General features: G+C 47.8%; 1 protein-coding gene across 1 annotated transcript in view; it reads right to left on the minus strand.

Annotated features, from left to right (window-relative positions):
* Window positions 1–4,847, minus strand: part of CAP2 (cyclase associated actin cytoskeleton regulatory protein 2) — a 148,082-nt gene extending 143,235 nt beyond the window's left edge. Inside the window, exon 1 of the mRNA XM_039248598.1 lies at window positions 4,773–4,847. The gene's annotated coding sequence lies outside the window, so the exon portion shown is untranslated. The remainder of the gene's footprint in view (window positions 1–4,772) is intronic.
* Window positions 4,848–8,340: the final 3,493 nt, after the last annotated feature.

An 8,340-nucleotide genomic window follows, 5' to 3' on the forward strand; every position in this document is an offset into this window, starting at 1 on the left:
ACATTGTCTCCAGCCCCCTGGGTCTACTTTTGTACTTGGCTTCTATTTATTATGTGTAACAAAATTGGAATTTTCAAACAGAGCTATGGACCAAAAGACCACAGGCTCTTCTTTTTTTTGTTTTTGTTCTTTGGAGCAGGAAACCCAAAGTAAATGGGATACAACAAAGTAGGCTATGCAGAAAGAAAAGAATGGAGGAGAGTGTGGATGGGGGGAGAGGGGGCACGGGAAGGCATCAAAAGGAGGAGAGAGATACCAGTTCTGTTCAAGAGGGAATTGGCCCAGGGCACCTGGGTGGCTCTGACAGTGAGCCTCTGACTTTGGCTCAGGTCATAATCTCACAGTTCATGGGTTTGAGCCCCATGTCGGGCTCTGTGCTGACAACTTAAAGCCTGGAGCCTGCTTCAGATCCTGTGTCTCCCGCTCTCTCTGCCCCTCTCCCACTTGTGCTCTGTCTCAGTCTCAAAAATAAATAAAAGTTAAAAAAAAAAAAAAAGAGGGAATTGGCCCACAACAGCCTGTCTCTAAACTGTGTTCAAGACATAAAAAGCAATTCCCTGACTCTGAAAGATAAATAATAGCAGGCGAATTGAGGAAACCAATCAAAACTTGAAAAGAGGATTTATTTGGGAATGCGTTTCTGGTTCAGTATTTTTTTTTTTTTTCTCTTTTCTCTCCAGGGTTGATCCAAGGTTGGAGATATGCACGGGGCTCAGGCAACAAAATCTGCAAGAGAATCCTCCTCTGACCAGAAGACCTGGAAAGGAGGTCCTCCAGATGGAAAATTATGATGGAAAGCCCAGCGGTCTGTGTGTGTGTGTGTGCGTGTGTGTGTGTGTGTGTGTGTGTGTGTGGCTACTCACAGAACTACACTCCAGAGCAGCAAGCAGCAGCCTAAACCACTAAAAGCTTCTCTGACATGGGGCACTGGGTGGCTCAGTGGGTTAAGTGTCCAACTTTAGCTCAGGTCATGATCTTGCCATCCGTGAGTCTGAGCCCCGCTTTGGGCTCTGTGCTGACAGCTCAGAGCCTGGAACCTGCTTCAGATTCTGTGTCTCCCTCTGTCTCTGCCCCCCGCCCCCTCACAATCTGTCTCTCAAAAATGAATAAATGTTAAAAAAAATTTTTTTTTTAAAAAGCCTCTCTGGTGTTACTGCCAGAGGAGCAGAGGAAGAAGTTCTCACAGTCCAGAGGGTGTGAGAAGAAGCCCTGCAATTATTTCTTCTTACTTGCTTCTCCCGGCTTAACCCTTAGGACGGCCCTGGCCTTAGGGAAATCACCACAGCAGTGTAAGCAGCCAAAACTGCAAGAGAAACCCGATCTTTCTTGCCAGAAGATCAGAAGGGAAAGGCTCTTAGGAACAGGACATGTGGGAGGAATCCCAGAGAAGCCAGAGCTGGAGAAGGGGATCCCTTGATTCTGCACACGAATGAGCACAAGCCCCAGTGTTGCCCTGGAGCTGTGCATGTGGGGGACAGATCACAGGCTTTGAGATCTGCACTGCAATAGAGGCCAGCGCTCAAGTCCCAGACTAAGCCCTAAACAGTGTTTCCCTGGGGTCAGAGGCAGCACAGTGTAAGTTTTAGCAACTGCACTGATGTTGGGACCATTGCCCACAGAACTCAAGGGAGAACTGGGCTGGCTGCCTGGGGACATGGCAGCAGCAAAAATGAGCATTTCACAAGGACCCAGAGTCTCACAACACAATACTCAAAATGTCTGGAGTTCAAGGGAACTGTGATCAATTCTCGAGAGAAAAGACAGCCCATGAATGACACCGATGTTGGAATGACCAGACATATTTCTAGGAGCTATGTCAACTATAGCAAACCAGGCAAACCTAAATAACACACAGTTTAGGAATACATGCCTATGTCATAAAACAGTTTTATAATAACACCAGGAATGAAGAGAAAATTCAGGGTTGGGAGGGACATGGAGGGGCACAGGAGAAGAGCACAAAGACGCAACAGTACAGGTAACAACATAGGGTGGGTTTTTTTTTTCTAGTTTTTGTTTATTCTCTTTAATGGCTTTATTGAGATATAACACAGATGAGACCATTCACCCAATGGAAGAGTATGATTCAATGATATGTGCGATCATCATCATAGTCAATTTTAGAACATCTTCATCAACTCAAAGAAAAACTCTATAGCCTTTAACTATCACCTCCTTACCCTCGATCCCCAGCTCTAAGCAGCCACTAATCTATTTCCTGTCTCTACAGATTCCCCTACTCGGGACATTTTCATAGGAACAGAATCAAACAATATGTGATCTTTGGTGACTTGCTTTTTTAGCTTAGAATGTTTTCAAGGGTTATACATGTTTTAGTATGGGTCAGTACCTCATTTCTTTCTATGGCCAAATACTATCCCATTAATGTGGATAGACCACATTTATTCATCCATTCATCAGTCCATGGACATTTGGGTTATTTCCATGATACTTCACCACCACAGTAAGAGTTCCACTTCCTCCACATCCTTACCAACATGTAACCATCTGATCTTTTCATTCTAGCCATCCTAGTGGGTATGAGATGGCATCTCAGTGTGATTTTGATTTCCACTTCTTTGATGAATAATGACGTTGAGTATCCTTTCGTTACTTAATGGCCATCTACATATCTTCTTTGAAGAAACGTCCATTCAGATCCTTTGACAATGCTTATTTTGGGTTATTTATCTTTTTTATTATTGAACTGTAAGAACTCTTGATATATTTTGGACATGAGTCTCTTATCAGATACACAGTTTTAAGACATTTTCTCCCATCCTGTAGGTTATCTTTTTACAATTATCTGGTTCTTAAGTCCTAGTTTTTAGTGCTGTGATGGGATCACAGATGGCCATTTGAACATAAGGGTTATAGTTTACCCATACTTAGCATATTATTTTTATGTGTAAAATAGTACATAATTAACAAATTAAAAACAGCACTTCATGTAGAAACATGTCTGTTAGGAAATATTCAAGACAAAACAAAACACTATAATGCCCAGAGAAGTTAATGCTATTCTTGAAGGTATTTAACAACTCCCGGGCATGACTTAGGCACTCAGACAATCTGGCCCATTAATCCCTGCAAAGACTCTTCTCCAAACTATTACATGGTAGGTGGATATAGCAAATTCCTGCTAAGAGGAGAAACCTGCCCCCCCCTTCCGGGTTTTGTGTCTCCCCATCCTCTTCCAAGCTAAGAATTACTTTTACATTTTTAATGCCTGAAAACACAAGAATATTTTCATGCCTGGTGGAAATTATGAACTTCCGATTTCTGTGTCCATAAATAAAGTGAAACATGGCCTCACCATTCCTTTACGTACTGTCCATGGCTGCTTTTAAGTTGCAACAGTGGAGCTGAATAGCTACTACAGAGACCACATGGCCAGCAAAACCTTACACTGTATCAACAAATTAGGTTACTTCTCATTTCCACAAGGAGCACTAAACCCTACTTCCTACCAGCCAGTGGCATCTCAATGGTCACCTTCCTGATTTCTCAATTTGTTTTTCTCTTTAATAAATACGACCCCTTGATTCTAATTTCATTAAGGACGTTTACATATGGGAATTCATAGAACAGCCTTTCTTTGCAAAATATGCTCTATGTTCAAGAAATCATGGTCCAGCCACACTCAAGCTATTGAGTTAATTCCTTTAACGAAGTTTTATTGCCTGCTCGTTACATGCTGTAAGTGAACTACAGTTTGGGGATGAAAGAACTGTCAAAACCCCCACCCTTGCCCTCAAGAGGCTTATCGTCTAATTAGACTCTAGTAACTACCAGAACAATTTCCCCAAAGATCACTCCACTCTTGTAATCTTACATTAAGTGAGCTTAGATTTTTTTTTTTGCCAAGAAGGCTAAGGCATGTTGCTGAAACTAAAAGAAATCCATACAAGCAGTGAAGAAATAGTGCCTGCAAACAATTCTGGAAAACTCTAGGGCCCAAGGCCCACAGACTTCTGCACTCCCAAGACTAGAGAACCAAAGGTTCTTGATTTTTTGGCTGAATGTTCGGTCTCCGCTTTGGCCCTCTGGACCCAAGCCTAGCTCCACATCCCAAATGCAGTCACTCCTCTTCACTCATTTTAAAGAAGGCATCAGTTCAAGTGCTGCGGAAACTTGCAGCCTGTCTGTGACGCCGACACCACTCCGATGAGAATAAAGGAAAGGCCGTCTGCACACGCAATTCCCAGCCCCGCGAGGGGCAGGGACTCAGCTGAGCGCGCGGACAGTCCCCTCCCCAAACGCAGTCGGGACGCGGCCGTGTGAGATGCCCGACTCCACACGGCTCTCCCCCGGCGCCTCAGTTGCCTCTGCATTTTTAAAAAGTGACTCATTGCCTCAAGTCAGGTTCTGCAGGGGAGCCAGGTCTGTCTCTTTCCAGCACTTTCCAGTCGGGGTGCCGCGGTCAGATCCGGCCCAATCACAGCCCGGCCGGTCTCCGAACGCGCCGCCGAGGGGCTCGGAGCCGAGCGGGCCAGAGCACCCCCCAACCCCCTCCCCCTAAAGTTCAGCGGGCCTGGGGCGGCCCCGCCGGGAGGCTAGGCCCCGGCCGACTCCCGCGCCCGCCCGGGACGCCCGCAGCGGGGGCGGGGTGGGGGCAGGGCGCGCGCGGGGCCCCGGCGGCGGCGCCCTGCCCCCGCCCGCGCCCCCGCCCCCCGGCCCCGCACGCGCGCGCCGCCGCCGCCCCACGCCGCCCGCTCGGCGCGCGGCTCCCGCGGCGGCGCCCCCGGCCCCTCCGCGCCGCGCCCGGTTACCTGCCGGCTGCCGCGGGGTCCGGTCCCCGGCGGCGCAGACCCGAGTCCGGCCGCTCGCGCGCCGCCCGCTCCCTCCTCCCCCGAGAAGCGGAGCCGGCGTCGCGCGCGCCGCTCGCGGGGAGAGTCGCCGGCGGCTTCCGGCAGCTCCAAATAGCGCCGCGCGAGGGGGAGAGGGAGGGGGAGCGCAGAGCCCCGCGGGTGGGGGCGAAATGAAGGGGAGCCGAGAGGCGAGGGGCCGCCGGGAGGGAGGGCGGACGTGGGGACGGCAGGGGAAGGGGGAGAGAGCCTGCCGCGCGCCAGGCTCTCAAAGAAATGCATTCGCCGCGTCAGGCAGCCTTGCAAAGAAGTCTGGAAAGATCCGGAGCCTCCTGGCCGAAAGAGCCACGGATAGGTTGGCTCCTCAAAGACTTTGCAGAGAAACGATGGGTCCTTAGGGGGCAAGAGACAGGCGTGCGTGTCCCCCGACCCCAATGTATATATATGACTAAGGGTCCCGGCAGGAGAGGGAGGTGGACATCTAAGGCATGAGCGAGACGTCAAGTTCAGATGCATTCAGATCTCCTAAAAACATTTTCTCACGTATTCTTAAAACGTATCTTGCACACAGCCTCTTTAAAAGAAAATAAATACTCAATTATTTAAAAAAACAAGCGCATCCCAAACCAGTCTACTTTTATGTGCTTGTGGCCATTTCCCTTTTATATATTGGTTAGGATTATAAAATAAGAGGCATTTTACTTTTTTGTTTACATTAGTAGAGGGAAAACATTGATTTTCAATTTTCACCATTTATTTCAATCTGAAAAAAGTGGGCTTGAAACTCTTCATTGAATGAATGCCAGGAAAATAATAGAGGAGAGGAGGGGGGAGCAGTGTGTGTGCAACTGATACTTCTTAAAGCAAAATTTTCCAACAAGCAAGAGGAATATTCACTGTCGATGTTAAAATTGCACCTAATTTGGTTCTGTGCCTTACAAGGCTTATTCTGACCCCACAGTCACAACTTAAATGAAGGTCATTGCTATTACACATAGCTTTTAGCCGACAGTGGTGATGGGGGGGCCTCTTTGGTCCCCTTTGTCTGGAAAGAAGAAACAAAATGGCATGAACATTGATAAATGGATGCACACACTGCATCTATCCAAGAGCCAGCACCATCCCTATCTTGCATAGGTTTTGCATTTGGTAGGTATCTAATACCTTTCTACTGAATAATGAATAGATGGGGGCGCCTGGGTGGCTCAGTCGGTTAAGCGTCGGACTTTCGCTTAGGTCATGGTCTCGCGGTTCGTGGGTTCGAGCCCCGCGTCGGGCTCTGTGCTGACTGCCAGCTCAGAGCCTGGAGCCTGTTTCAGTCTGTGACTCCCTCTCTCTCTGACCCTCCCCTGCTCACGCTGTCTCTCTCTCTCTCTCCTAGAAATAAAATAAAATAAACATTAAAAAAATTTGAATAATGAATAGATGAATTAATAGATGGATGAAAAAATGTATACATATATACATGTATATATACATGTGTATATACAGAGCACTTATGTTTCAGGAATACAAGAAGTAACATCCATAAAAACCAGCTTGTGCAGGTTTACAGGAAATGTCCATGCATCCAGCCTAATAGGATCCTTTTTCCCCTAGAATTAACATCCACAAATATTAATAGAGCATTTATTTCAGCTGAGTATATTTTGCATTGGAGTATAAAGTACTATGGAGTATAAAGGTGAAAAGGCACAAATCCTGCCCTTAGGTGTACAATATAATAGGAAGAAGACAGGAGTATAAAAATGACCACAGTGTAAAGAAGACTGTAAAAGATGTCCTAAAAGAAATATGATGGAAGTTCTGTGGACGTGCAGAAGAGAGGGAGGTTGTTTCTCATACTGGGATCAGAGAAGACATCCTGGTTGGAAGTGAGCATTGAACACATGAGCAGAAATAAAGCAATAGGAGTGGGGGCTCTGGGAAGGACACCTACGGTGAAAAAACCCAGCAAGGACAGAAGTGGAGAAGTGATCAAGGATGGGACGTGTATGAAGGACAGTTTGTGACCTTAGTTGGAATGGAGAGCTGGAGGGACCAGACACAGGAAGGATTCTAGTTGGTGGAGGCCTTCCGTCTTAACCTAAAATGGTTGACCCGTAAGGGGCAGGCATCAGGGGCCTATGCACAGATGTGGGGCCGAGCAATGAGAACGATGGTTGATTTGGTGGTGCCATCTAGAATTGGAAAGAGATAAGAGGCAGGGAAATCCTCTGAGAAATGACTCACTAGTTTGGAGGGGAAAGTAATGAGCCTTAACCGGGTGTCTGAATTCTTCCTATAACTAATTCCACCTAACATGGCATCTGTCTCCTGACATATGCCCAATGGGGCTAACCCCCCGTGAACTCTTCTTCCTCACAGTGCTCTAACATTTACGGTCCACGGTTTCCAACAAGACCAGAGAGTGCCAAGAAAGCAAGGATCATGTCTGTTCAAAGGCTCAAGGCTACGTCCCCCAGGCTGACACAGAAAGGTCATTGGGTACGTATTTGCCGGTACAGTTTTCTTTCACAGGATTGGCTCTGACGGCTGTGGCGTTGGGAAGAAGAGGACGGCAGCTGGGTTCTTCTAAACTTTTCAGTCTCCCTGGAGATTCCAACCCAGACCTGCCATTCTCCCGAGCCAACGATCTCATCATCTGCTGCCCTAAGAGGCTGATGCCTTGTGAGCTTCTGCGCCTTCCACTTCTCTCCCTTCTGCCCCCAAATTTCTCCTCTCCTTTGCTCCTTATATCTCGTTTGAGTTAATGTCCCCTTCCTTGCCAAAGCTACTAATAATCTTGTCTTCTTCCACCTTGGGCTCATACTCCTCCTCTCCATTAGTTTTGCCCCCTGGATAACATTCCTGTTGCAACCGGCCATGTCTGTATCTGAGAGCTGATCACATGATAGACACGTGGGGAAGAGGGGGGGCCGGCCCATTGCTGGAAGGGCTCTACTGTTCTTCTGCCTTTCTGTAGATCGTGTAAAACTTTTAAATTAACTAGGTTATGTCAAGGGGTTTGCTAGACTCTTGAGAGTGAGTAGGTCACTCAGGACCTCAAAATCCATAGTCCCTAAAGCTCATGCAAATGGCAGGTGGAATCTAGGCTTTTACGTTCCTCTCCCAGAATCTACTCCCGAGGTCCTGACCCCTGTGTGTCGGTCTGACGTACAGGAGGCTAACCAGCTGTGAGCTGGCTGGGCGAAAAGCCTCCCCTAAAGTGGTACGTACAGTGGCTGGAAACAAATGAATCCGAATAGACCGTCTTTCCTAAACAGTGTCCCTGCTGGAGCACAAGAAAGAGAACAGGTCCCTCGATTGCACGGGGCGCCCTCCGTGAAGTTATGCGAGGACCCCCGGCCTCTATAAGGCCCCCTCCACACACAGCTGCTCAGACCACGGAGGCCACTGCCCTCGTGCTGTGACGCCCTAATCACCTTTACCTGGCCGGCAAACGGAAAGCATCCAGTGAACACGAAGTTCTTTTTCGGAGCTTTTCCTAATCTTTGGGGTGGAAAGGGTCATAATGGCAGTGCATCTCCAC

Source organism: Hyaena hyaena, unplaced genomic scaffold (genome assembly GCF_003009895.1).
Source record: "Hyaena hyaena isolate Hyena2069 unplaced genomic scaffold, ASM300989v1 scaffold_313, whole genome shotgun sequence".
In the NCBI taxonomy this organism is placed as follows: domain Eukaryota; kingdom Metazoa; phylum Chordata; class Mammalia; order Carnivora; family Hyaenidae; genus Hyaena; species Hyaena hyaena.